The sequence below is a fragment of the Euleptes europaea genome, chromosome 3, assembly GCF_029931775.1.
Source record: "Euleptes europaea isolate rEulEur1 chromosome 3, rEulEur1.hap1, whole genome shotgun sequence".
Taxonomy (NCBI): domain Eukaryota; kingdom Metazoa; phylum Chordata; class Lepidosauria; order Squamata; family Sphaerodactylidae; genus Euleptes; species Euleptes europaea.
Genome location: NC_079314.1, coordinates 61,982,657 through 62,010,505, shown reverse-complemented (window position 1 = coordinate 62,010,505; position 27,849 = coordinate 61,982,657). Strand labels below are relative to the sequence as shown.

At 42.2% G+C, this 27,849-nt stretch overlaps 1 pseudogene; it reads left to right on the top strand.

The window, feature by feature from the left end:
* The first annotated feature begins 3,224 nt into the window (after positions 1-3,224).
* On the top strand, positions 3,225-3,385 carry LOC130475879 (U2 spliceosomal RNA; annotated as a pseudogene).
* Positions 3,386-27,849: the final 24,464 nt, after the last annotated feature.

Sequence of the window (27,849 nt, the reverse complement as noted above, 5' to 3'; positions counted from 1 at the left end):
GAGGGAGGACAAGTGTATTAGTTATGCATCCCTTTGTGGTTATTTCATCAGTATATTAAATGGTTTCAATTAAAAATAATTTATTTTCAGATTCATTTTATCTCTGATCATATCTAAAACTGTTTCCCCAGAAAATGTAATATAAAATTAATCTAGTTACAATGGGGGATCCTCAGGAGATTGATCTGGGTTTTGCAGGTAACAGGAGAGAGAGAGAAATTAGGCTTACAAATGGATAAGGTTTGTCCTGGAAGTATACATTGAAGACTCAGGTATTAATATATAATGTGCTTTGCTGTCCACTGGTTAATTTGGCAGTACTGAAATGTGGAATATTCTACTGTATTTAAGTTTTGTTATTTGCTTTTCTTCACTGTATTCTTAATTGCCCAGGGCAGCTGTAGCCCAGCATACTTGTTCTTAATGCTATTTCAAAATGATGAATATGTAAAGATTTCTTAAGTTTCTTGCACAGTATAGTTTGCATGAAGCTGAAATAAGATTTTTTTTCAAATAAATGGTATTTTTATACTGAAATCTCTGCATACTATTTTGGTGGTGGTAGTGATTCAAAGGCATATGCATGCTTTTACTGCATTTGCATGGATAATTTTCAGGTACCCTCTTTGTATAACTTTCTCTGTTGCCACAAGGTTGCTGGAGAGTTGTAAGACACTGTGTTCAACAGCATTCCATTAGACATTCCATAGACAGTTCCCCCTCCCATAGTTCAGTATAGTTTATTAGGCTTATAGCCCATCTTTCCCTGGCAAGGCCAGGCTCAGGGTGGCTTCACAACGTGGTGTCCAAGGCTACATAACCTCTTCCTGTAGGATGGAACTGCCCTTAATAGATAAAATTGGTCCAGAATGGCAGTAGGGAGACCCAGCAGCAGCTGAGTGGTCACAGGTCCAGGAAGCCAGGGATAGGAGGGGAGAAAGCCAGGGAAACAGGAAAGAACAAAAAAGAAAAAAGGGAGCAGGGAAGGGAGAGGAAAACAGGGAATGGGAGGCCAGGTGTCTTGAACCATATGCCTGGTGGAACATCTCTGTCTTTCAAGCCCTGCAGAACTGGGCTAAGTCCCACAGGGCACGGGTCTCAGTAGACAGAGTTCCACCAGGCTGGGGCCAGAGCCAAAAAGGAGTGTATGCAGGTGGTTTGCATGTGTATAAGTGCCTGAAACGAACAAAATATTCTTCATTCTTCACTGTTTACTAAAATAGGGCTTAATTAATCGCCAATTGATACAGTATTTAACCATTGATAGTGTGTTGGTGCTAAGTTTTATATTTTGCAGTTGAGCAAATCAACAGGTAGTTCCACCAACATTTTTGCATCCAAACTTGAATGGGTGGCATTTCACTTGGGAAGTCTACTTTAGTATGTGTTATGTATTTATGTATTTTTATTTAGGCAATGGCCATCAAATAACATTCTGGATCAGTGGTGGAGTAATTTTATTGATTAGGAAAAGTTATATATTAATCATTAAAGGGATAGATCTTTATGCTGTGTTCCCACAAAGTATGAATATGACTATGTATTTCTGAATGTTCCTCCTGTTAGAAAAGACTCCTACCAAACTACTCATCTACTCTATTAACTTCCAAAAAGCTCAAAAAGTGTTTGGTGCGAGAGCTTTAAAAAAGAGAAATCGGGGTGGGGGTGGGGGATGAGTCTGCACCAGACACGTGCTCTTCGAGAACCAAAATCTTGTTGGTGTTCAGAGAGAAACTTGGAGATTCGGTAGTATCTATCTGCCGATATAGTATATTTTTATCCAGCCCTTTCTCCAAAGAGCTCAGAGCAGAATATGTTTTTCCTTTCCTTTATGTTATCTTCAAAATTGCTCTTTGTGGTAGGTTAGGCCAAACGAGAGTGACTAGGCCAGACTGGGAAAAGACTGTTGCAGTTGGGGCAGAGCTTATACCACCTGCTCTGCTTTTCCTTTCCAGCCCTTGGAGGCTGAAAATGAAACTCTCCTGGAAGGAAGTGCCTGGGGAGAGATTGTTGCTGTCAGGGACTCTTGCCACCTGCTCTGTTCGCCTCCTTTCTGGTTTAGTCTGATGACGATGACTAGATTCATTGTATTTTATGGTTTGCTGTTTTCTCATATTGTAAGTTCTGTTGAGTCCATTTTGAGCGGAGAAAGGTAAGTTAAAAGTAACCAAATAAACAGACATCACCCAACAAGTTTCATGGCAGAGTAGTGATTTGAGCTCTGATCTCCCAGATCTTTGTTTGCAACTTGAACCACTATTATTTGTTGTCCCAAATACTAATAGTTCTTCTGAAAGGGGGATATCTGTTCTTTTCTTGAACCCCTTATTATTTGGTGTTCAGACTGCACATAAGGAAAGATTACCACTACCTGCCTTCCTTTCAATATACATGGTAACCTTTGCGTATTTGCATATTTTCCAGTCTTAGTATATGCAGACCTTTAAAATCTGTGTATATGATAGTGTGTACTGAAGCTGCAAAATATTTGATTTACCCTGTTTACATAAAATTGCAACCATGCATATTGAGAGAACTGTGGGTAATATGATCACCTCTTATGTGCAGTTTGAATGCCAAAACTGTAGCATCTGAAAAGAGCATTAGAGAAATACAAAGGGGAACTTGCAAGCATTTGCAGGAGGCATCTCATTTTACCCTCCCCCGCTATTTCCTCTTTCCCTCTCTCCTTCTAGGGTTGCCAACCTCCAGGTGGGGGCTGGAGATCTGGAGGGTGGAGTCTATGGTATAATACCCCTCTGAGGTCCCTTCCCTCCTCAAACACCACCCTTCCCAGGCTCTACCTCTTAAATCTCCAGGTATTTCCTACCAGAGATTTGACACCCTGGAGAAAATGGCTGCTCTGGAGAGTGGACTCTGTGGCGTTATATCTAGCTGAGGCCTCTCCCCTCCCCAAACCCTGGCCTCCTCAAGTCTCCACAACAAAATCTCCAGGAACTTCCCAACCTGGAGCTGGCAACCCTGGAGCTGCAAGGCCTGAGGTCTGGCCCCAATGCATCCTGTCTCAGAAGCCAAAACAGCCTTGAAAATGGGCCCTGCCCCCTCCCCCTGCCCTTTACTCACAGAAACTCCAAGCCGGGAATGCTCTGGTTGCCTAGCAACAGCCACAGAGGAAATCTGTTTTTTAAAGCCAAAGACACTCCTTTTATCATTTCAGGGGGTTTCAAACCACCCAATGTTTGTTTGTTTTTAAATTTCACATCATAGCTTCTCAGCCTTTTGGCTAAGATCAAGTGTAGAATCAAGTGTGTAGATTTCACATTTTTTTGCAAACCTGTGGTGTTTTTCAGGCTTGTAGAAAGATATGTCTTGCTTGTTAACATCCCCAATCATTGGATTTAAGTATCCTCAGATTTGGCCACTTGGTTATAGATGTTTGCTTAGATTATAGCATTACCTTTCTGGTATGGCAAGGTAATATAGATGGCTGCAAAAGGTAATTTTTATAGCACTTGTAGCAAGATATAATTGTGTATGTTGTGATTAAAATATTCCTGTATGGTATATTTTACAACATAAACAACTCAACATGAAATTGAAAAATACATGCATAATATATATGACACTCACAATAACAGGATCTAAAATACTTCTGGGGCACAGAGCCTACTTGGATTTTTCAGACTCTTTAATCTGCATGTATGTAAATGTTAGTTAAGGAGAAATATGCTATATTTGCATTATGTAACTATTCTGCATTATGTAACTGTGGACATTGCTATCGATTAACTCAAAAGCCATGGACCATCTTGTGTGTGTGTATGTGTGAGAGATCATTAGGACTTGCAGCAATTGTGAGAGTGCAAGCAGTATGTTTGGTCCCCATATCTGATGTTCTGTGCTTTGTAAATGCAGTTGAGCTGTTGAATTCTGACCCAAATTGCTATGAGAAAACACTGTTAATTTGGGAGATAAATGGATATGGGCTAAGTTGTGCCCATAGTCCAGGCTTCTGAGGCAATGAGAGATTTTTCAAATGGTATTTAAAGGAGCCACCACCATTCATACCATTATTACCCTTTAAGTGCTCTTTGGTGACAAATACCTACATGCTCAGTATGATCTGGTTGGAGTTAGTTCTGCTGCTGCTGTATTGCCACATGTAGGAATCCTATCATCTCATATGAGTTTCTTTTCATCATGTCTGTGTTATTATCTCAATACTTTTATTGCTCAAATTGGCAAAGATTTATGCTATTAGGTCTCAATTACTACATTGGCTTATATTCATGTACTGGTAGGTTTTGCCATCCTCCGGGTGGTGGCTGGAGATCAACTGATCTCCAGGCAGGAGACACCTGGATAAAATGGCCACTTTAGAAGGTGGACTCTATGGCATTATATCCTATTGAAGTTCCCCCTCCCAAACCCCACCCTCCTCAAGCTCCACCCCCAAAATCTCCAGGTATTTCTCAACCCAGAGCTGACAATCTTGTGTACTGGCTTATTTGCTGTCATTGAATTCCTGCTCTGGCTTGTCAGCTTGCAAAGCTGGAGAGCAGCCATGGTTTGCAACTCCAAAACAGTGGTAAGTTTGACCCATTTTAAGCACTGATGTGGTGGTGTTGGCCTCCAAGCACAACTAAGAATAGTTTTGAACCACTTAGTTGATATATGTGTAGTTTAATTACCCAACAAAACCCTTCTGATTTGTTCTCAAAATTCATCTTTTACTTGCATAGCCATTACAGAATTCGATAAGATACTGAAACACTTGTTTATTTTTTTATAGTTCGTTGTCAACTAAGAGGTGATACTGAACAGATAACTTTCATCTGATTTCTATTTCATTTTAGTATTTATGGAGTATGTTTTCTTTTTCTTAAGTAAGACCATTCACAACGCAATAATTTTCAATCTAATTACTTTCACCTGTTAAAATAAGAACAAAAATCATAGTGGTGGAAAGCATGTGCACATTGGCATGGAAAAGAGTTACATACTGATCTTTAAATATGTCTGTTTAATTTTTTCTGAGGCATGTGTATGTGTGTGTGTGTGAAATATTTTTTCTTCAGAAATTCTTGTTTGTATAGTGACAATGTTATATTTTTAAACTTTGAAGCAACTGCAAAGTAGAAACAGAGTAAAAGTTTATTTCAAAATCTTTGTCTAATTCTATTAATCTATCTACAGATGGAAATATTCTTTTAAGACTACAGTAATGACTCAGATAACATAAATCTTCTAAAAAATGTTTTAATAATTGTCAGGCAATTTTTGCATTTAGATTTAATTGTATTGTTTCCCTAACTTTCATAGTAAAAAAGATTTGCAATTGAAGCTGAAGGAATCTTTAACTAAACCAAAGTCTTATATGGAAAAAGATTAATGTTTGTCACTGAACCCTACTGAATCTAAACAAAGAAGGATTACCTAATAGTCCTGCAATGCATTTAAAATACAGTCTGTGAGTTGTTTGGGGAGATGAATGGAATATGTATTTTGAATTCCCTGAATTTTTTTGCTGAATACATTCAGTGATGATTACGAAGTCTCTATTCTAGTTATATTGTTGCACAATAAAGCAAATATGAATTCTTTTATATAGCCAGAATGCCTTTTTATAAAATGGAAAGGATGAGTGTATTTCCTGTAGGATTTTTTTAGAGTCCTTTGATAGAATTTTCAAAATCAGTTCAACAAAATTACAGTATAACAATTCAGATTTTACCAATCATATATTTTTAAACTTGAAAGATTTATTACTCTTTATAATCTAGGTTTGTATTCAATATACCAAAAAACTCAGCAGATTTTTGTGTTGTGCCAGAAAAAAAATCAAGAGAATTAGTAATTATTTTTGATAATGCTAAAAAGGAAACCCAGTTTAATTATACATATTATCTAATCTTTGGTGGGGGTTTTTTCAGAAGTGAACATTATATTACATTGAAATCAGTGGAGTAGACACATTTGTTTGGACCCAAGGGCAAGAATGCTATACCAATTTTTAAAATATTAGTGAGACATTAGTTTTTTAAGCTCAAAGGCATAATAATTACTTTGTTTAATTTTTAATTATTGTCTCTACATTAGTTGCACCAGCCTCTTCATCAGTACAGTCATGATATTTTATGCTCATTATTGTGCAGTTTTGCTAAATGGAATGAATTGTAAAATTTAGTGCCTGGGAACTATGCAGAGTAAATATAATTATTTCTAATAAATGAAGTTGGCAATATTTATATTTGTATACTTGACAACTGGAACACAGACCTTCTGAGCTTTACACTATATTGGAAAGCTGTATATCAGAGTCTATACTTGCAGCAAAATGAGGTGGTATAATAGACTGTACCACTTCATAGTAAAAGTAGGCTATACCATGGCTAGGATCCTGTAGCTTGGTTGTGTGTTTACTTCTCTCTGGGTGCTACAGAGGTTGTCCCCTGCTATGCAACCCATTTCCTCTTGCAATAGACACTTTGATGTCCCTTGAAAAAGATTGGTCTAGCAGAAGGGGAAGTATCTAGTGCCAGACAAAGCAAGCTCTGCAGTAGAGGACCATATACACAGTTGCAAGAGAGGACCTCACATGGATCAAAGGTATAGGGCCAAGCCTATGTTTGAATGCCCATGTACTGAAAAAAAAACCTGTTTCCACATACATATAATGCATTGGGGAAAAGACTATTCCAGTGGTTCCCAAAGTTTTTGGGTCCCTGCCCCCTTGGTTCCATAAAGTCATCCACGGTGCCCCCTACCCTACCCTACCCTAAAGGTAAAGGTCCCCTGTGAAGGACCGGGTCATTCCTGACCCATGGGGTGATGTCACATCCCAATGTTTACTAGGCAGACTTTGTTTACAGGGTAGTTTGCCAGTGCCTTCCCTAGTCATTTCCCCTTTACTCCCAGCAAGCTGGGTACTCATTTTACTAACCTTGGAAAGATGGAAGTCGGAGTCAACCATGAGCCTGCTACCTGAAACCGACTTTTGTTGGGATAGAACTCAGGTCGTGAGCAAAGCTTGGACTGCAGTACTGCAGCTTACCACTCTGTGCCACAGGGCTCCTACCCTACCCTACCCTATAAAAACATTATTCAGAATGGCAGTTTGCATGACCCATTAAGGAAGACAGTGACAATAAAATTCAAAACAGTAACAATTAACTGCACATTTATTCAAACCCCAATTAGAACTTTTAATTTTAATTTATTCAACAAAATTAACGAACTTGATCCAGTGATACCAGCTTTTCAAAGTCTGATGGTCATTTAGCAAGCATCTTAGATACCTCACTTAGTGACTACTTCACTGTTCAGTGATGCCAATTTCCAATGTCTAGTTTAAAGCCACTCACCAGGAGTCTTCAATTACCACATTTAGCAATCTGGAGTTGATTGCTTGCAGAGAAAGTGGGTGACCATGGTAAAACCATGTTCCACCAAATATAATGTTGGAAATGCAACAAGGAGCTTCTTGACCACAGTCTATAGTGCAGGATAGCAATCAGAAATTTCATTCTGTAACCAAAGCTCTTGGTACAATTTCTTAAACTTTGGCTTCAGCACAATGTCATTTTGTAGCTCAGTTAGTTCTTCCTCCACTATCCAAACTTCTTCAGTAACTGAAAATGGATTAATCCCCCAATCTGGAATTTCCAATGAAAGAAGATCCTCATATCACTCAGATATATCTTCATGCAGCATATTCAAAAATCTTGGAGATCATCATCTTGTATCCCACCTTTCTCTTGCTCAGAAATTGGTATAGCTCATGACTGCCTATATTGTGTTTGAGTAGTTAATTTTGAAGTCAACAAAGAGATGACAGATTTGGCCTTAATAAAATTGACCTCATTTCCTTGGAACTGCAAATTTTATTTTATTGAACTTTGCAAATAGTTCTGATAAATAAGCAATGTCATGCCTGATCTCTGAGTTCATCACTGAGCAAAGCATTCATGTCTTCAAAAAACTACACAACAGTGTCTAAAAGGTCCTAAAAGCATCTCACACAGTTGACATTTGATAGCCAATGAACTTCAGTATAAAGCAGCAAACATTCCAAACCCTCATCATTCTTAGCACAGAGCTCCTGGAATAGTTGATCAATGAAAGCATGGGCTTTCATTTTATTCACTGCAGTAATCACAATGTAATGACTTGTGCAGGCAGTCATTGAGGTTTTTTGCAACTAGATGTAGGCAATGAATGAGAATGTAAAAGGTAAAGACATTTGGCACTGCTTTTTTCAAGTAAGCAGCACACCTGCAGTAGCAACCAGTCATTGATGGTACTCCATCAGTTGCACAAGCAAGTATGTTAGTAAGCATAATTTCCTTGGATTGAAGAACTGCTCAACAACATGAAATACTGACTTCCCTTTAATATCTATTCTTTGTTGCATTGCAAATAACATCTTGAGGTACAAACTTTCATCTTTTATAAAGCACACATAATTGAGAAGCAAAGATTCATTGCCTAGCAAAGTTGACTCATCCGACTGTAATGTAAATTCTGTTGTCCTTAGTATGATGCACAATGTATCTTCTCGTTCTGGGCTCTCCAGGCATCTTGCAGACTGTGGGTTTTACCATCACGTGCCCAGGGAGGCAGGACTAAAATTCTTCCTTCCTGTCTTCCTGGGCGGGGAAACCTCCCATTCCCAGTTTCTGTCCTGCCTTGTAGACGGAGGCAGCTTCGCCAGTTGGCTCCGTAGAGATCAGCCCTGTTTAAAGATTTTCTCCTATCTCACTACTTTTCTTTCCGTCTTCGTTTCCAGTCCTTTGTAGTCTACCTATACCTTAAAAAAATCTCTTTTCCTCACAATCTTCTCCCCCCCCCTTCGCTCTGGAGAGCAAGATGGCGGGCGAATGAAGTGATTCAGAGGAGGAGCTCCTTTCCGAAGGAGATAACGACCGCGCCCTCGTCGCATCAACAGGGCAGAGTCGTGGGGAAGGTTCCAACGGCCGCTCTTGTGGTACTGTGGATCCCGGCCCAGACGGCCCCAGCACCCCGAAAAGAGTGCGCTCCTCCGGGCCGCTCAGAAATGGCACCAAAAGGGGCGTGCGCCACAACAAGACAGACGAAGCAGTTAGAGCGCAGGGAGAGAGTTCTACATCAATGGCCGGGTGTAACGTAAGCGTATCGGATCCTGACTCCCCCCTATCCCGTAGGGAAGCCTTTGATTTGTTTAGTGGGGTGCTTGATAGGCAGTCTCAAATGCTCCAGGTTTTTAGTGATTCAATTTTGCCCTTTCTTAAAAAAAATGGGGCTCAACCCAGGGATCAACCTTTTTTCCCAGGGGCAGACCAATTTACAAAATAGGAGCAATGAGAATACCAGCAGAGGCATGTGGCCCACCAAAGCTGCCAGGAAGGCCACAGGCCAGGGCCAACCCAGTCCTACACAGGAAGATGACTCCTCAGTCAATGCTGATTCTGAAGGAGAAAGTAGAGAAGAAGGGGAATTTGATTCCGATGAGGATTCCCCTATTATTCTAGAGGAACAGCAGCCTCGCCTTTTTGGGGCCGAGGATTTTCAGAGCCTTTTAAGCAAGGCACTGGTGGCCTTAGACTTAGATGAGGAGCCTGAACCCACTCCAGAGGTCAAGAAAACTAGGAAAAAAGGTACTAAAGAATTTTTTCCCAGGTCTCAGTCTCAACACCATACTATTCTATTCCCAGAATTTTTTGAGAATCATGTCAGAGCTGAACTGGATAAGCCCCTGGCTAATACACAGTTTCCAGCTAATGTCAAGAAACTGTATGCCATGGTACCACAAGCCAAAGACCTACTTAAAACTCCCCTCATTGACGCCCCTGTTGCAGCAGTCCACTCCCCAGATCTTCCTGCGGAGGACGGACTAGGAAATATCAGAGATCCTATGGAAAGGAAAACTGAGGTTCTGAGCAAAAAAGTACACTATTCCTCTGCATTGGCCATTCAAGCCTCAGCAGCCACATCCATCATGGCTAGAGCCTCCATAGTATGGATTAGAAAAATAGCACAGTTATATTCAGGGGAGAACAGAAGGATCACTGATGGGCTTAACAGGCTTTTAAAGGCGGCTGCCTTTTTGGCAGACGCATCCCTTGATTCAATGACTTTCGTAGCTCGAGGCCTATCCTCTAATATTGCAGTCAGAAGGGCCCTATGGTTAAGACCATGGCAAAACGAATTTAAAATCAAATCCCTCACACTGTCCTATCCCTATAAGGTGGGAAAGTTGTTTGGGGAAAGGCTCGAAAAGATCCTTGTAGAGGACAAGGATAAGAAGAAGATCCTCCCAAAATCTTACAGAAAGGATGTGAGACACTCCTCGTCATACCCTAGTTTCAGGTCATTCCACTCTCTCTCCAGATTTAAGCCTGAACAACGCAGAGGGACCTGGAACAACAACAGAGGCTCCTTTCGCAGGGGTGGGGGTAGATTTTTTCATACTCAACAGGGTCAATAACAGCAACAGTACAGTGCCAAGGGTGACAAGTTCGCCAAGAGCAATAAACAATGATGCCAACCCAATGTTAGTGGGGGGCAGGCTTCTAAACTTCAGCCATATGTGGTCTCCACCCCACACCGACGCATGGGTATCCCAGGTTGTGTCCTCAGGGTATCTGATAGAATTCCAAAGCACCCCAAAGGAGAGATTTCTAAGATCTCCGAGGGCTTTGAATCCGGAAAAGCATTTGAGGACTCAGGCGGCCATAAGTCACCTGACCGACATTCAGGCCATAGAGCCAGTTCCTTCTCTAGAGCATGGAAAAGGGACTTATTCAATTTTCTTTACGGTACCAAAACGAAATGGGGATTGGAGGGCCATCTTAGACTTAAAACACTTGAACAAATCTGTGAAATACAGAAAGTTCAGGATGGAAACACTAAAATCCATCATAGATGCCCTCCAACCGGGGGACTTCATGACGTCCCTGGAACTAAAAGAAGCCTACCTGCATGTACCCATTCACTCACTGCACAGAAAATTCCTCAGATTCTTTTACACGGGGAAACATTTTCAGTTCAGGGCCCTCTCCTTCGGCCTGGGGTCAGCCCCCCCAGGGTTCACAAAGATACTCATAACCCTAGTGGCCATTCTCAGACAAGAAGGAATCAGAATTTTTCCCTATCTGGACGACATTCTTATATGTTCTAGATCCAAGGAAGAGGCCATAACACACACACACAGGGTAGTCCAGACATTAACAGATCATGGCTTCTTGATAAATTCAGAGAAAAGCCAACTGAACCCAACCCAAAGGCTACAACACCTAGGGGTCATATTAGACACCAGCAGAAACCTAGTCTTCTTGCCTCTGGACAAGATCTCCAAAATAAAATCTGTAGCCCAGATCTTGCTCAAGGTCAAGAAGGAGAAGCTTATGTTCTTAGCCAAACTAATCGGCCTGATGGTGTCTTGTCTCAGTTGTGTTCCCTGGGCCAGGTTCCACTCACAACCGTTACAGAGCCTTCTACAACCCTATCAACATCTAATCGCCAGGAAGATCAACAAGACCTTCTCCTGGAATCAAGACTTCCGAACCAACCTCCTTTGGTGGTGCAATCACAGGAACCTCAGCAAGGGCCTATTCTTCCTAGCAGAGGACCAAATACAACTCTACACAGATGCCAGCCTAGAGGGTTGGGGAGCGACGTGTCAATCACACATTGCTCAAGGCATCTAGACTCAAGCAGAGAAGAAGTTACACATAAACATCCTCGAGCTCAGAGCTATCTGGCTGGCTCTACTTCATTTTCAGGATGTGCTTCTACACGTTCTTGTGCGAACGGACAATGTGTCTGCCAAGGCACATCTAAACAAACAGGAGGCTCCAAGTCATCGAAGCTCCACAGAGAAGCAACTTTAATCCTATCCTGGGTGGAAAGGAGTGTAATATCCATCTCGGTGGAACACATCAGAGGAGTCCTCAATCTCCAGGCAGATTGGCTGAGCCGCCAGACCATCGACGAAGGGGAATGGTCTCTCAACAGGTCTATATTCCTGCAGATAGGAGAGAGATTCGGCCAGCCAGTAGTGGACCTTTTCTCCTCAGAGGAGAACCATCTTCTTCCACGCTTCTTTACGAGGTACTATCTTCCAAGTGCAGAGGGGATGGATGCTCTGATGTCTCCATGGCCCAAGGAGTTACTCTTTGCCTTTCCTCCTTTTCCCATTCTGCTGAAAGTAATCAGAATAAGGAAGGAGAGGGCTACAGTCATCCTAATAGCTCCCTTCTGGGCAAGAAGACGGTGGTTTCCCAGCCTCAAGGAGCTATCGATACAACAGCCATGGGAACTCCCTCCGATGCCAGATCTACTACTCCAGGGTCCACTATATCACCCAGACCCTCAATGGCTGCACTTGACCGCCTGGAAATTGAGCGGAGCAATCTCCTAAATCAGGGATACAACTCCAGGATTGTCAACTCCATGATTGAGTCCTGAAAGCCTTCAACTAGAAGGATCTGTGACTTCTCGTGGAAGTCATTCGTCCTATGGTGCAGAAGAAAGAAAACTGACCCCCTAAAACCGGACGTATCCCAAATTTTGGAATTTCTACAAGATGGAGTGGAGCAAGGTCTCAAGGTGGCCACTTTGCGTAGGCAGGTGGCGGCACTATCAACAGTTATCCCAGCCATTGATGGTATCACGCCTTCCAGGCACCCACACATACAGACCTTCCTCAAGGGAGTGATACAGACCAGCCTGCCACCTGTACATCATTTCCCTACGTGGCACCTCAACATAGTCCTGTCAGCACTGACGCGCCCTCCGTTTGAACCCATTAGGGAGATTCCATTAAAGATGTTAAGAATGAAGACTGTCTTTTTGACAGCAGTCACCTCTGCTAGAAGGGTTTCCGAATTAGGAGCACTATCAGTGCGCAAAGGCTTATGTGTCTTTCATAAGGACAAAGTCATCCTGAGGCCCAATCCTACTTTCATTCCAAAAGTGAACTCTATTTTCCACCGGAAACAGGAACTTCACCTTCCATCCTTTTGCCCTAACCCCAGCCATCCAAAAGAGAGAGAATGGCACAAACTAGACCTCCGAAGGATTCCATGTTCATTTCCCTTAACAATCCGAATCGGGGCCTTAAGATGTCCAGGGCAGCTATTAGTTAGGCCATTAGACAGTGCATTGCCGAGTCTTACAAATCCAGTAAACTCCAGGTACCAGAAGGCATTACGGCTCATTCTGTGAGGAGCGCAGCCACCTCGGCGGCTTTTGATAGACAGGCCTCAGTGGAGGACATGTGCCGGGCAGCCACTTGGGCTTCGGTTGCCCACCTTTACCAGACACTATAAGATAGACTCTATGGCTTCTGCAGATGCAGCCTTCGGCAGAAGGGTCCTGCAGCACATCGTGGAAGACTCATAACCCCACCCAGACTAATTAGCTCTTGGAGATCCCACAGTCTGCAAGATGCCTGGAGAGCCCAGAACGAGAACGGAGCCTTGTTTACTTACGTGAGGGCTCCTTCTGTTCTGGGATCGAAGGCATCTTGCCCGCCCAAGAGTTTTTTGGATTCCAAGACGTGTGCAGCTCAGCAAGACAAAATCCAGTTCTCCTCAGATTATATGATATTTTTTATCCTTTGCCCACTACCTTGCGCCAGCCAAAGGGTTCCTTCTTACCTGGTTATACGGTTCAAAGTTTCTTCTTAACTCTAGTTCAAGTTTATACTACCTGTTTTTTCTGTAGTGTTTGTTGTTCCTTCCACTTACCTGTCTCCTTAGCTCGGCAAGTCCAAAAACTGGAAATGGGAGGTTTTCCCACCCAGGAAGACAGGAAGGAAGAATTTTAGTCCTGCCTCCCTGGGCACGTGATGGTAAAACCCACAGTCTGCAAGATGCCTTCGATCCCAGAACAGAAGGAGCCCTCACGTAAGTAAACAAGGCTCCGTTCCACATTTTCAGCCATTTCATTTATGCATCTTTGCATCATCTTATGATCATCATCTGTGCGTCTTTGATATCATCTTAATGATATCATGTACCCAGAACCTCAATAACTGCTGGTAGGATGAGTTTTTCACCAATTGTATGTGGCTTTCCAGTCTTAGCAATCAACCATGAAATGTTGTATGATCCATGCAACCCATGGATGTCGTCGTTAGAGAGAATGTTTTTAAATATAGCTCACCGCCTATTGGCTAGGAACTGTACCATTAGAGAGAGAGAGAAGCATTGCAAAACATGCTTGATAGTGTTGACCACTTTTGAATATTGTCACAAAATGATTGAAAAAAAGTTAAGTTTTTGTCTGCTTTGCCAGGATGGTTCAGTCAATCTGGAAGGCTTCATTGCCTCATTTGAAAAGACCTTTTCACATATAATATAAATATAAATGAAATAAATACTGCTCTCAATATACTATTATGTTAAGAAGTTAGCAGCAAAAACTTCAAAAATGTCAAGACAAAAACACACCCGGTGACAACAGTTTCTCAGAACATGGTATACTGTTCTAACTAGAGCTCTGGTGGTGTATTTACTAAAAATTTTGATTGTTTCCATCAGATTTCAGAACTGTGTAAAGGCAGAAACTTGGAGTGCCATTGGCTATCTTGTGACTTGTGACAACTCAGAATCGTAAATACAAACAAACGTGACCAAAGGAAATAACTTTGAAAGAGATAAGAGCAGAAAACTTTAAAGATGAAGCGAGGAAGATGTGTTGCTCCTGGCTGTAGCCTGTTCAATTGTAAATAAGTGAACAAGGGGATCAAAGGGGCCAACCTCCAGTGCCTCCCTGCCACGTCTTGCCTCTTAGTGCCCCCTTCGGTAATCTCACTGCTCCCCGGGGGGGGGGGTACTGCCCACTTTGGGAACCATTGGTCTAGCCTTTCCTTTTCCCTGCTGTGCTAGTATTATTATTTTTTAGTGCAGCAGAGTTTTAAAAAAACTGGAGTCTGCCATCATTCTTTCCCCACACTGTGTTGCAAGTGCAGCTCAGGCCCTCGCTGAAGAAGACATGATGCAGAGAAAGTCATCACAATGCCTAAGAAAATGAGCACACGTTTGTTATGAAATTTGAGCATGCATGTAGAAGTTTAAATTCACAGGATTACCAAAAGAGACCTGGATTCTCTTATCCAAAATGTCGAGATACACTCCCATGCTGTGGCCCAGTTGTGTGGTGCCAGCCACTGGCACCACTTCCTTGCATGGAAGGGAACCCTCAAGGACTTGTGGGAGGGCACCTCACTTTCCACTCTAGCCCCCTCCCCACACTATATCTGCTTTCCCTCCATCTGTCAACCCCCGCATAATGTCCCTTTTCCCTGCCTCATTCTCTCCTCAGCCATTTACCAGCCTACCTTTTATCTACCACCCATCTTCAGCTATATTTATTATTTTTTTACTTCGTTTATACCCCACCTTTCTCCACAGTGGGGACCAAAGCAGTTTACATTATTCCACACTCCTGCTTTTTATTCTCACAACAACCTGAGGTGGGTTAGGATGAAAGTATGTGACTGTCCCAAAATCACCACGTGAGCTTCCACAGCTAGATGGGGATTAGAATGTGGTCTCCCAGATCCTATTCTGAAGCTCTAACTGGTAAACCACACTGGCTTTCATACTGTTGAACAGTAGCAAGCAACCAGGCCTAGTTGAGTCATGCAAATCAGGTGGTATCAAGTCACTCAGAAGTTGCTTCCAGGCCTAGAGTTGCCAACCTCCAGATGGGACCTGGAGATCCCCCAGAATTACAACTGAACTCCAGACAACAGAGATCTGTTCCCCCCAGACAAATGGCTGCTTTGGGGAGTGGACTCTGTGGCATTATATCTGTCTGAGGCCATTCCCCTCTCTCAACCCTGTCCCCAAGACTCCACTCCAAAATCTTCAGGAATTTCCCAACCTGGAGCATCAGGGCTGGCCTTGATGAGTCTTCCCTCAAAGGCCAAAATAGGCCTGGAAAGGGCCCTGCCCCTCTGTCTTTTACTCACAGAAACTCCAAGCCTGAAATGGTCAGGTTGCCTAGCAACAGCCATTAAGTGAATCCGGTTTGTTAAAGCTATATGCACTCCATTTATCATTTTGGGGTTTTGTAGAGTTTACTTCTTTTTGCAAACCTGGGGCATTTTTTTAGGTTTGTAGAAAAATCTGTCTTTCCTGTTCACTGCTCCAGTCTCTGGATTTAAGTATCCTCAGATTTGTCTGACTTCACTGTTAGTATATAGATAATGATGATAAAACCATTGATTGTCATTTAAATTTATGAATGGACAGCTTACTGCAATTATTTTTCAAGTGTTCAGAAGCACTCCACATATAATGTTGTAGTCCTAATGACAATACAGTTAGGTAAATGTTGTAGTTGTTATTTTGGATGGGAGACTGAGGCTATGAGAAAATGACTTGCCTAAGGCTACTTACTAATGGCAGATAGAAGATACAAACTGGGGAATTCCCCAATTCATAGCTTGAATTTATAGGTACTATACTGCACCAGCTCTCTTTATTTGCTCTTTGAAGATCCTCATATATAGTTTTAACACTAGTTTGTATTTACTCACCTTGATCTCCTACTTAAAAGAAATCTTAATAGGGTCACCACTGACAACTTTTCTTAAGACAGTATTTCTACTCTTATTGTAATCCTAGCTACACTTTATTATCCCTATTTGATTTTGTCCTTTTATCCTCTTTTGTAAATTATTTCAGATGCAAAATTTGAAACTAGCAAAAATTCAGCACAGTCATAATGAAAATATAGATAAAAGAAAAGTTTTAAAAATCAGAAAGCGTCGTTATTATTATTGTTGTTTGCAATGATGTGACAAGAGTACATTTTGCTTTAGGTCTTCATTTCAATCTATGCTGCAAAAGGCAGATGCTATTGTTTCTTCTTTGTAGAGTATAGCCTTGGTATTCTTTATTTTTAGACTTGTTATATAGACAGAAAACTTGAGGAAGAGGTATGCTTTGAAGCTTCCAAACCATTTGCTCAATGAATTTTATCTTATCCTCACTTCCTGCCCAATATGTCTAACCAGTGCATCACCTGCTGCACAGATGCATATATTGTGTGTGAAACGTGTTTCTTGCAATATTTTTGTAAAATCCTAGCTAGCTTGCAAAGGTGCTCTGCTGTGGCCCGTCTTTATCTTAAAGATAAATATATTAGCATAGACTGTCTAATGCCTGTATTACGCCTATTTTTTCTATGAAATTATGTAAAAACAAAGTCATATATTAGTGTTAGCTTATATTTTGGGAAAACAATCTGCATTTTTTTTAATTAGCAGTGGAAACATCCAGACTCATTTCAGGCCTGGGTTAGAGAGAGAAATGGCCTTGGTAGCCCTGACAGACTCAGATTAACTTACTATGGATAATAGTAGAATGGCTTCAGATTGTGCCTTTTGTCATTTTAAGACTCGGAAAGCCCTGAAATGTGTACCTCCCTTCCCTGCTTCTGAGCCTAATAACACAAACTTCTCTTCAGATACTTCAAGGAGGCCTATCTCACTCTCCAGGTCCAGTTGATTTGAGGGGCTGTGAGAATTCCAAAGCAAGTGACCCTAGAGCCGGTCCTGAGGACTAACGGGTGGATCACAATATGGTGTTCTTGAAGAATCCTCAGAAGCATCAATGTTCAGATAAAGATGAGCTTGCCCTTAACTGTCTCTTGGAACATATTGCAATGTTCCCTTTGCCTTACAGGTACCATTCAAAGTACTGGTTTTCACCTGGAAAGGCCTTTGCAGTTTGGAATGGGCATATTTTAAGAGACTTACACCTCCTTTATACAGTATGTCACCAAGATCAATAAGAACACATAGTTGATTGGGCAGCACAATCCTAAAAGAAGGTAGTTGCAGTGTACCCAAGGATGGCACAACTGCATAGCCAGCAAGCTGCACAGGAAAATCCCCTAAATCCCGTGAAACTGCTGTATGCACCATTTTTGCTGGCGTAAATTCGTGCTGGCAAAAGGGGGCGTTCCCAGGGCAAAAGGGCTCAGGGAGCCGGTGCCGGTGTGAGCCTCTGCACCAGAGATACACTGCTGTGGTGGCCATGCCAGTGCACATGCGTGGTGCTGCTGTGCCGCTCCCTGGCACCAGTATAAGTGGCCTAGTGCTGGCATAAATGCTGATTTGGATGCCACAAGTGGCATTTACGCCAGCTCCAGGGTCACATCGCCTCCAAAGCCCTTTTGTCCCCCTTTAGGATTGCACTGTTAATCTGGATGTGCATGCACACATGCATGTGTTTCCCCAATCTGAATATTCAGAGACAATCTCAGTGGTTGGATACCCTCCCCTCAAATGAAATCTCTCCTTCTAAAATATCTGTGTGTGTAAAGTGCCGTCAAGTCGCAGCCGACTTATGGCGACTCCTTTTGGGGGTTTTCATGGCAAGAGACTAACAGAGGTGGTTTGCCAGTGCCTTCCTCTGCGCAGCAACCCTGGTATTCCTTGGTGGTCTCCCATCCAAATACTAACCAGGGTTGACCCTGCTTAGCTTCTGAGATCTGACGAGATCAGGCTAGCCTGGGCCATCCAGGTCAGGGCACGATTGTCTCATCATAGGGTTTTCAAGGTAAAGGTTGGTCAGAAGTAGTTTACCAGTGCCTTCTTCTGTGCAGTACTAACCAGGGGTAGCTGTAGTGGCACTGCTGTTGTCTACGAAAGATCCTCCGCCAGTGTCACCTTCCACCTTCTAAAATATCTACTAGTTTCTAATCCTGAGTAGTAGAATTTTTGTGTTTGATCCCCTTTTCATTAGATGAGATTGAATTAATCAGGTAAAAGAGGTTGAGTTTAAATCTGTTAATAGGAAGGAATGTTTTTTTTAAAAAAATTAAGTAATTTAAGGCAAATGTAAAGTATTTGGTGAGGGAAAAGTAAAAGTATAGGGGGTCCTGCTTTATAGCAAGGAATTAGCCTAGGGGAGAGAGCTTCAAATCCTGATGGTAGAAATCTGAATGATATAATGGTAAAATACATATAATTATATATTATTATAAATAATATAACAAATAAGGTGGAAGTACTATCCCCTGATTTTGAAGATGGAATGCTAAGAGGAAAAAATAGCACTACCTTAGGTTAGAACAGCTACATTTATCTCATTTATTACACATACTACAACATGCATTTCATTGCATGACTCCAAAAATGAGCCACCACTCTTTTAATTTTGGATTGTTGAGAGATGCTGCTGTTATGTCTTGCATAAATTAGGGCTTATTGTTAGGCATGCAACTGGGTTAATGGCTCAGGCATTTTTCAAAATTATATGCCAGACTGGCAGGTAATTCCCCATTCTGGATTTCAGAACTTGTACAAAAATGCTCTCTTATTATAGGTTCTTTTGTTGTACTACATTAGTAGTTTTCAGCCTGCAGACCAGGATCAATTGTAGTATCACATTAAATACTTGATATGCCCATTGTGGGGGAAGGACTCTGAAATTTAGATTTTCTTTAGCATATCTATATTATGTTCTATTGGGGTTTGAATATCCTGTGTTGTTTAGTTAATTTACACTTTAGCGTGGTCTATAGTATCTATTTTATGTTTCACTGTAGCAGGGAAAGATGTGTGAGAACAACTTTTATTTTCAAAGTTCAGATGTTAGATGAGTGTTTTTCTGTATTTTGCTTTCACTGGAAAATGCAAAAGAATAGCTCCCAGGAACAACTTAGAATCCACAATAGTACCTCATAAAGAGATGTATTACAAAAATCCACACCTATCCAGCATATTATATGTTGCTTTTGCAATATAATATGGACATTAATGAACATAATGTATTGAATCCAGAATAGTCCTTCTGATGTATACATTTCAAAACTGCAATCATCATTCTGTATCTTGGCAACAGAAGTTGTGCCCAGAGCTAGGACCAACCAGAAGGGGGCAGGAGGAAGAGAAAGACGACATAGACGTATTGAAATGGTAAAAATCAGGCCACAACTTTAATGATTACTTATTCTCCCAGTCTTGGCATAGGACAGGCAGGAAACAATAGGTTCTGCTGAAAACCTGTCTGGTGAAAGTGAACCCCAATCTACCTGTTGGGATAACTAAGGAACGCGAACTTGTTTAAGGCAAGAAACAGAAGATTCTTTCTTTTCCGCTTGCTGCCAGCCTCTTGGAATTATAGTTGACATGCCAGCATTGAAGGTAGATGTGTACCTAACCCCCAGAGACTCTTAAGACCCTTTTAGTATCATACTGGGAGTTCATTCCTGCATAACCCTATATTGCAATCTCACCTCTGGTTCTCCCATAATACATCCCTCGTGCAAATATGCCATAGTCTGTTTTTAATTTTATTTAAAAGTATTTATACCTTGCCTTATCTCCGTGAACTCAAGGCAGCTAAATCAATGGCAGAAGCTCCAAGACGCGGATACTTAAAGTGTCCAGCAAGTTAAAACCAACACAGAATTAAAACAGAGTTAAAAGTTGTTAAAACAGTTCACCTTCCACAAAACGTCCTCTTGAACAAAGTAGTCTTATATGCCTTCCAGAATGGGATAAATGAGGACTCCCACTGCACTCACTCTGGTGGGCCATTCCAGAGGAATGGACGTACCACATGGAATGCCCTTGACCAAACTGTTGCCAATGGACCATCCTAGGTGAGGGCACCATCAGGAGAAACTTATCTGAGGAATGCAAGTGACCCATGAGAGTATACTGGGAGATGCAGTTCAAGAGGCAAGAGGGCCCCAGGCTGTGAAGAGCTTTAAATGTGATCACCAACTCTTTGAATTGGACCCAATAGCAAATGGGGGAACCATTGCAGTTTACAGAGCACTAACTATCTGTTCCAAGCCACATTTTGCACCAATTGAAGCTTGCAAGACCTCTTCAAAGGCAACCCAGTGTAAATCATGTTATAGAGGTCCAATCTGGATCAGCATGACTAGGTCATCAATGTCTAAATGAAGAGCTAGTATATGAGCCAGATGTAATTGAAAGAAGGTGCTCCTAGCAGCAGCAGTGACTTGCTTATCTATTGACAAGACTGGGTCCAGGAGCACACCCAGACTCTTAACAATCTACTAGAGAAAGCTTAACTTGATCTAAAGCTGATAGGTTAAGCACTCTTCCTTTGCAACCAGAATCAACTCTGTCATGCCTGGATTGCTTATTTACCCTCAGCCACTTGACCACAGCCTCAAGATTCTGGCCTCAGACCTTTACAGCTGCTTCTGGAAGTTAGATAGTGATACATGAATCTGGGTATCATCTGCATAGTGGTGACAACTCACTATGAAGCTCCTAATGATCTCAGCCCTATACAACAAGTCCCAACTAGCTGATCCTGGCTGTCCTATGGAAACCCTTTGCTTCCTGCCAGCGAAAAACCAATGAAACCAATGGAGGGCTGTCCCTTTTACACCAAAGTTTGCTTGCAGTTAATCCCATATCATAGTGAACTGTATCATGTACTGCCGATAGGTCTAACGATATCACCAGCAATGAATTAGCCAAAGATCACCTACCAAGACCACTAGGGTTGTTTCAAGGCTGAAATGGGTCGGGGAAGAGGTCTAATCTAGAAATGCCCGTAGCTGCTGTGCCACATCCTGCTCACCTCTCTTTTGAACATGTAGGATCTTGCTGCCCCAGAGGACCATGTCCTTGTCTCCATGGCCCTATTGTATTGTCTTGGAGGGAAAACAAGCCTTTTTTCTTGCCCCAACTGTTATGGTTTGAATTTGCTTTAGGTAAACAGTATTGTGACATGTTAGCTTACATATGCTAGGATTTAAGTTTAAACAGGTACTCTTGTCCTGGAGTGAATGTTTACTCCTGGAGAGATTTGAAGACTCAGTTAAAATTGAACTACAGTTTAATGCAGTGCAAGACTACTGGTTGTGTGTAAGTACAGAACAATAGATATTGAAATTATTTTTTGTGAGACAGCCAGCAAAAGTATCATTAGGTTAAGTATTCAAATTAGGAATGTAACAGGATCAAATTTAACAATCCTGAATGGCAGTCGTCACTGATGGATTCTTCAGGGATTTGTCAAGGAAGAACATGCTTCTAAGATTATACCAAAAGGTAATTTATCAGAACATTTTTGTAGACTTTTGCATTTTATACTTTAGGTTTTTTATTATAACTATGTTGATAATTTAGGCAGACTTTATCACTTCCTTTCAACTAAATGCCTACGTTTCTATTTCTCATCCTTTCTTGTTCATCTTCTTTTGTTTGCAACCATCACATAGAATCTGCATTCAGACAGCACAATAAGCTATAGTCAAACTGTGATCCAGCAAGAGCACAGTTTGCTGCCAAGCTTCTTACACTACCCTCATTCCTCCCACTTCCTCTTGCACATGTAGCTTGATCAAAAACTTCTCAGATTGATCACATTCCAATTTGCTGTGACATCCAGCAAACTAGAATTTGATTATTCTGGGATGTTAAGCTGAGATTTAACTCAGGATGTTAATTTTGGTTTATGGGTGGGAATAGTGGTACAAACTCCAAGTTGCCAAAGTGTCATTGTTCAAATATCACATCAAACTGGAATCAAACAGAATCTTTCATCCGTGACCAACTGCAGTTTAATTACAGCTGATCTAATTACTAAATGTAGTGTCTGATACATGTTCTGTGTACATTGTGCACTGAATAACAGTTTATAATAAACTGTTTGATTTAAGATTCATGCATCTAAATATATATATAATATAAAAGTATAAAAGTTAAATTTAAAACTATTCAGAAAATGTGAATTCTTGCCTTTTAGCATTTTGCATTTAATCAGTTATTGTTCTTTTGTCTTCAAAAACATAATGGATTGGATCCAACCAACTTGTCTGCATGTGCACAAGGAAGGTGTGGTCCTCTTTGATTACGGGATCTCTGTGTGTACAAAAGCAGTGTGAGATAGGGCTTGCATAAGGAAGGGAAACTGTGTGAGAATGAGTGAAAAAGCTGGTTGGATCCAGCCAGATATTTTTAGATCTTAGTGGTGCACTGTAAATACTGTAACTTAATTCAGTGCTTGTGCACTTCCCATCAGTTTTCAGATGTGAGTTCCACATTGTATGGCATAGAAGTTAGGAGGTGGGTGTTGAGGAACCACAAGTTCAAATCCCGTTCAAGCACATGGAAGTTGTTATACAATTGTTTAAGACCTGACTTTAATCTGTCTAGAACTTTTGACACTCTCGCTTTAAGTGTCAAAAGGTTCCTAATAAATGTACAACCCCAAATTGCCTTTATGTTCTCATTCTGCAGAATAGAGTTCCAGTGACTAAGAATCTCTTTCATCAGCTGTAATGGTTATAGACGTTGCTATACTCACATTAGGTTAGGCTAGATTATGTTTTTTGGCATTTTGCCAGATATAAAAAAGAAGCTTTATAAATCTATATATCTTGAAAAATATTAAAACACTCAGAAAATAATCTTTGTTTATTTTAATCACTGCAGTGCTGGTAACTATTTATTTGTTGATATCCATTATTTTCCCCCTTTGCTTGTGAAGTATTTCAAAGCTGTTGTCAAAGGGTTCTATCTTTGTTCTGCATTCTTAAATTATAAACAGTTGTTAAGATCATCAGCAGTCAGCGTGGTATGTATTCTACAACCGAGTGTCTAGACGTGCTTGCTTTCACCCTTTCTTTCATGAACACTCTCAAACAAATGTACTCATTGCACAGTGCTCAGGAAAAGTATTCTGGAGCTTCTGTAACCCGGCATAAACAAATACGGAATGCAAGTCAGACTGTAACGAGTGTGAAAAGTTTGCATCCTGTATTTGAGATTCCAAATAATTTGTTATCAGGGAATTCCTTTAATGTTCTGAAAATTGTCTCTGTCCTGTCTTCTACCCTTCCTGAATTCCATATAACTGGGGAGAAATTCTACAATTAGTTCCATAATTGAAACATGCAGAGTTCTTTCCGTTCATTTGCATCTTTGTTTGTATTATCAAAGAACAATTGTGCATTTATACTTTAGTAAAACATTCCTGAATCTGATGTGATTGTATAGTATCAAGATTCATTTTTGTGTGGTGCACATCCACTTCTATACATTGATAAAACAGCACACAAGAACATGTCTGTAATACAGAGGCAATTAACTGAAAGAAATGAAATGGAAAATAATAAAGAATTCTGAATACATCAGTTCTTAGGCAGCAAGACTAGCTGCGCAATCCTAAGGGGGTGGTAGTTAAGAAGCACCTGGGGACAGTGAAGCCACACTGCCTCCTGAACAGCTTCCTGGCCCGAAAAAAAGAAGGCAAAAAGGTAATTTTAACAAACCCCTGTGAAACTCCTCCATAGGGTTTCACGGGGCTACACCTGCCTTTTTGCAGGCGTAACTCGGTGCCAACTAAAGGGGGCATTCCCAGGCTGAAAGGGCTTTGGTAGCTGACTAAAGCCAGTTCTGCCCCTGGGAATGCCCTCTTTGATGCTGGCGTGAGCCCTTGCACCGGGAAACGCTGCTGGCGAGGATGCACTGGTTGCCATGCTGCTCCCCAGAGCTGGCCTAAGTGGCCCTGAGCCTAAGCTGGTTCTGTCCCCCCCCCCCCCCCATTAGGATTGGGCTGTAAGTCTCTGCTCAAACTGCCTTGAGCCCAAAGGAAAGGTGGAGTATAAATATTGTAATAAATAAATAAAATGTTGGGGGGAATTAGGTTTGTTGATGACAAACTTATTCTCGTTTCCTCTTCCTTCTCTAGCACATGGAGCCAAAATTGAAGACTTTCTAACTGAGAAAGTCTTCAGTATAACAACTATTTGTTGTGGCTTCCAAATTTGGGCACTTAACAAATTGGGTGTGGTTCCCCCCCCCCCCCAAACTGAGATTCTAAACTATCATTTACTCCTGGTTTAGAATCTCAGTGTGTGGACAATAAACCCCATTTTATGACATTGCTTGAATTAAGATTTTATATCAAATTGTGGTGTGGTTGAAGGTTTGCTAAACTAGGAAGTCTTGAATCTCTGTTCTGCACCTGAAGGGAAGTACAGGATGGGGGGAAAGAGTGCATTTACCAGAATAAAGCAGGATCAAGTTTGTCATGAACCAGCAGGGCTGCAAAGAGCCACTGGGAGCTGCTGGACAAAAATTCCCTTTGGGTTCCTCCTCATATCACTCAAATCCAATTTAAACAAATGAAAACAAATCACTTGGATTTGCACAGCTTCATGGATCCCCAGGGTGAAAATGACTCCCATATTTTTGTGCCCCTAGTCCTCCACTTGTAGCTGACATTGCTTGTTTATGTCCTTTGGATATAGATCAGGCAGTTTGGAGCTCAAAAATCCAGAGATAAATTAAGATTAAAATAATTTCAGATACACATTCTCTGATTAAAGTGTGTGCCAAATAAACAACCTTACCAAATTTCTAGTTTAATTGCAGGACTGTCAGGTAGCTTACCTGCTACTCCAAATGAACTCTTGATGGAATTATTCAAGTTATAATAAATAATAAGGTGCAAAAATATGCACAGGAATAATCAAGACAGTTGTTACTACTAGAGGTTCCATGCATGCGGACTAGAAAATGTGCCAGTCATGAATGAGTTGTTTCAAATTACCTGCTCCTAATGTGTAGACTACAGTTGATTATCTCTGAAACAGTCTCCCATTCTTCTCCAGAAGCCATCTCCTTCTCAGAATTATAACCTATATCCATTAAAACCCTGACCCAAGTGCCCGACTCTAGAATGTATGTATTTTTGTAGTTAGTTTTTTTAATCTTGCTTTCCTCCCACATGGGGACTAGAAGTGTCTTACAAAAATACTACACAATTTAAACAAATTTAAATACACACACACACACAGTACATAAAACATCCTGGGCTGGTGTCCATTGGGTTAGTCCAGTGGTCGGCAAACCGCGGCTCGTGAGCCGCATACGGCTCTTTGGGCCCTTGAGTGCGGCTCTGGAAAGTGCCCTCCTCCTCCTCCCCCCCTTTCCCTCCCCTCACAGCGCGGCCAGGTTTTGCACGCAGCACTCAAGGGCCGGCGGCGCCAAGGCAGGCTGCAGCAGCCAATCAGTGGGCGGGATTTTGGTTGGCGGAGGAGGTCGAGACCGAGGCGCTGCGGACGGGCGGACAGCACACCGGCTGGGGAGGGAAGGAAGGAGTCCAGGCGGTGGCGAGGAGGAGGAGGTCGGGGCCCAGGGGGGAAGCCATGTGTAAGCCCTTGGCCCCAAGAACCCCCAAAAGCAACAACCCAGACAGGTGGTCCTAAGGCACGTTGACTTTATTGGAAATCAAACGGGTTAACAGTGCTTGCAAATTAACTAAGCCAAGAATGGCTGGCTGGCGCAAATCAGTAATATATATTAGCATAGCTGATATGGCAGGTTGGCATAGTAACTCAGTTTCCCACGGGAGAGGAATGCACGAGATAAAGTGTCCGTTAGAACAACAAAGCGAGGCAGCTGCGAGAAGCCGCGAGAAAGTCATAACACCTCAGAGGAGCCGAGGAGCCGAACAGGCCCGCTCCTGACACCATGTTTGATTCATGCACATTTTCCCCATCCAGATTCTTCAAACTCTGCATGGGGGGTTATTGGCCATTTATGAATGGGAGGTTTTGCCTTGGATTGGCCACTCAGATGCACATTTTCCCCATCCAGATTCTCCAAACTCTGCATGGGGAGTTATTGGCCATTTATGAATGGGAGGTTTTGCATTGAATTTGCCACTCAGATGCACATTTTCCCCATCCAGATTCTCAAAACTCAACAATAAGCCCCCCTGCAGAGTTTTGAGAATGCAGATGGGGAAAATGTGTATCTAGAGAGCGGCAAATCCAAGGCAAAACCTCCCGTGCATGAATGGTTGTTAAAAGGCGTTTTGTCTCTCAAAAGAAATCTCAATCGTTGTACTGTTGATATTTGGCTCTGTTGACTAATGAGTTTGCCGACCACTGGGTTAGTCTATCAAGACCAAGGCCACAGACTAACAGCGCATTCCTGAGCCTGAAGGGCGAAAGCCCTTAGGAGGCCAGGAAGGCATTGTGCCAGTGTTCGGGCCCCCTGCTCTGGCATCCGAGCAACTTGCACCAGCATTAGTGGCCTGAACGCCAGCGGGAAGGCCCAGACACCGGTTGCTGATCGCTGCCATGGCAGCGCCGCCCCAGGACGCTGACGGGGCCTTCTGCCAGCATCCCACCGGCGTAAAAGCCCATGCCAGTGTCCCAGGAGGCGTCCTAGCATCCTGGAAAGCATTCCCGGAGCATTCTGGCGCAAGGCTGGGGGAGGAGCCACCTTTAGGCGGCCTCCAAAGCCCTTTCGGGCCAGGAACATCCCTTTTTTATTTTTGATAACGCCACCTTTATAGGGGTTGCACAGATTTTTTATGCTGCAGGGAGGTTTCGGGGGGGTGTTGAAACCTCCTTTGGAGGCAGCTCAACCATGCTGCCTCCTATGATCGGTTCAGGCATTCCTCTCAGGAATGCACTGTAAGAGCCTTTAGGCTTTTCACCCAAGGGTTCTCAACCCCGACCATGCCCAGGCTTTAAATACCTGCAGCAGGAGAGAGAGAGAGACTGGATCTTACAAGCTGGTAGCCATCTTCCCACAATTCTGCCTCCTGCTGAAAACCTCCTTGTGAATTAGTTCTCTTTCCAGGAGTACTAGATTTAGGGTTGTAAACTCCAAGTTGGAAAATTCCTGGAGATTCTGGGGGTGGAGCCTGTGGTCAGTGAAGTTTGGGGAGGGACCTCAGCAGGGTATAATGCCATACATTTCACCCTTCAAAGCAGCCATTTTCTCCAGGGGAGCTAATCTCTGAAGTCTGTAGATCAGTATTAATTCCAGGAGATCTCCAGGCCCGACCTGGAGGTTGACAACTGTACCTGGATTGCAAAAGTAAACCGCCGTACCAGTTCATTTTCATTCTTCGGTGCAGCCCCACATAT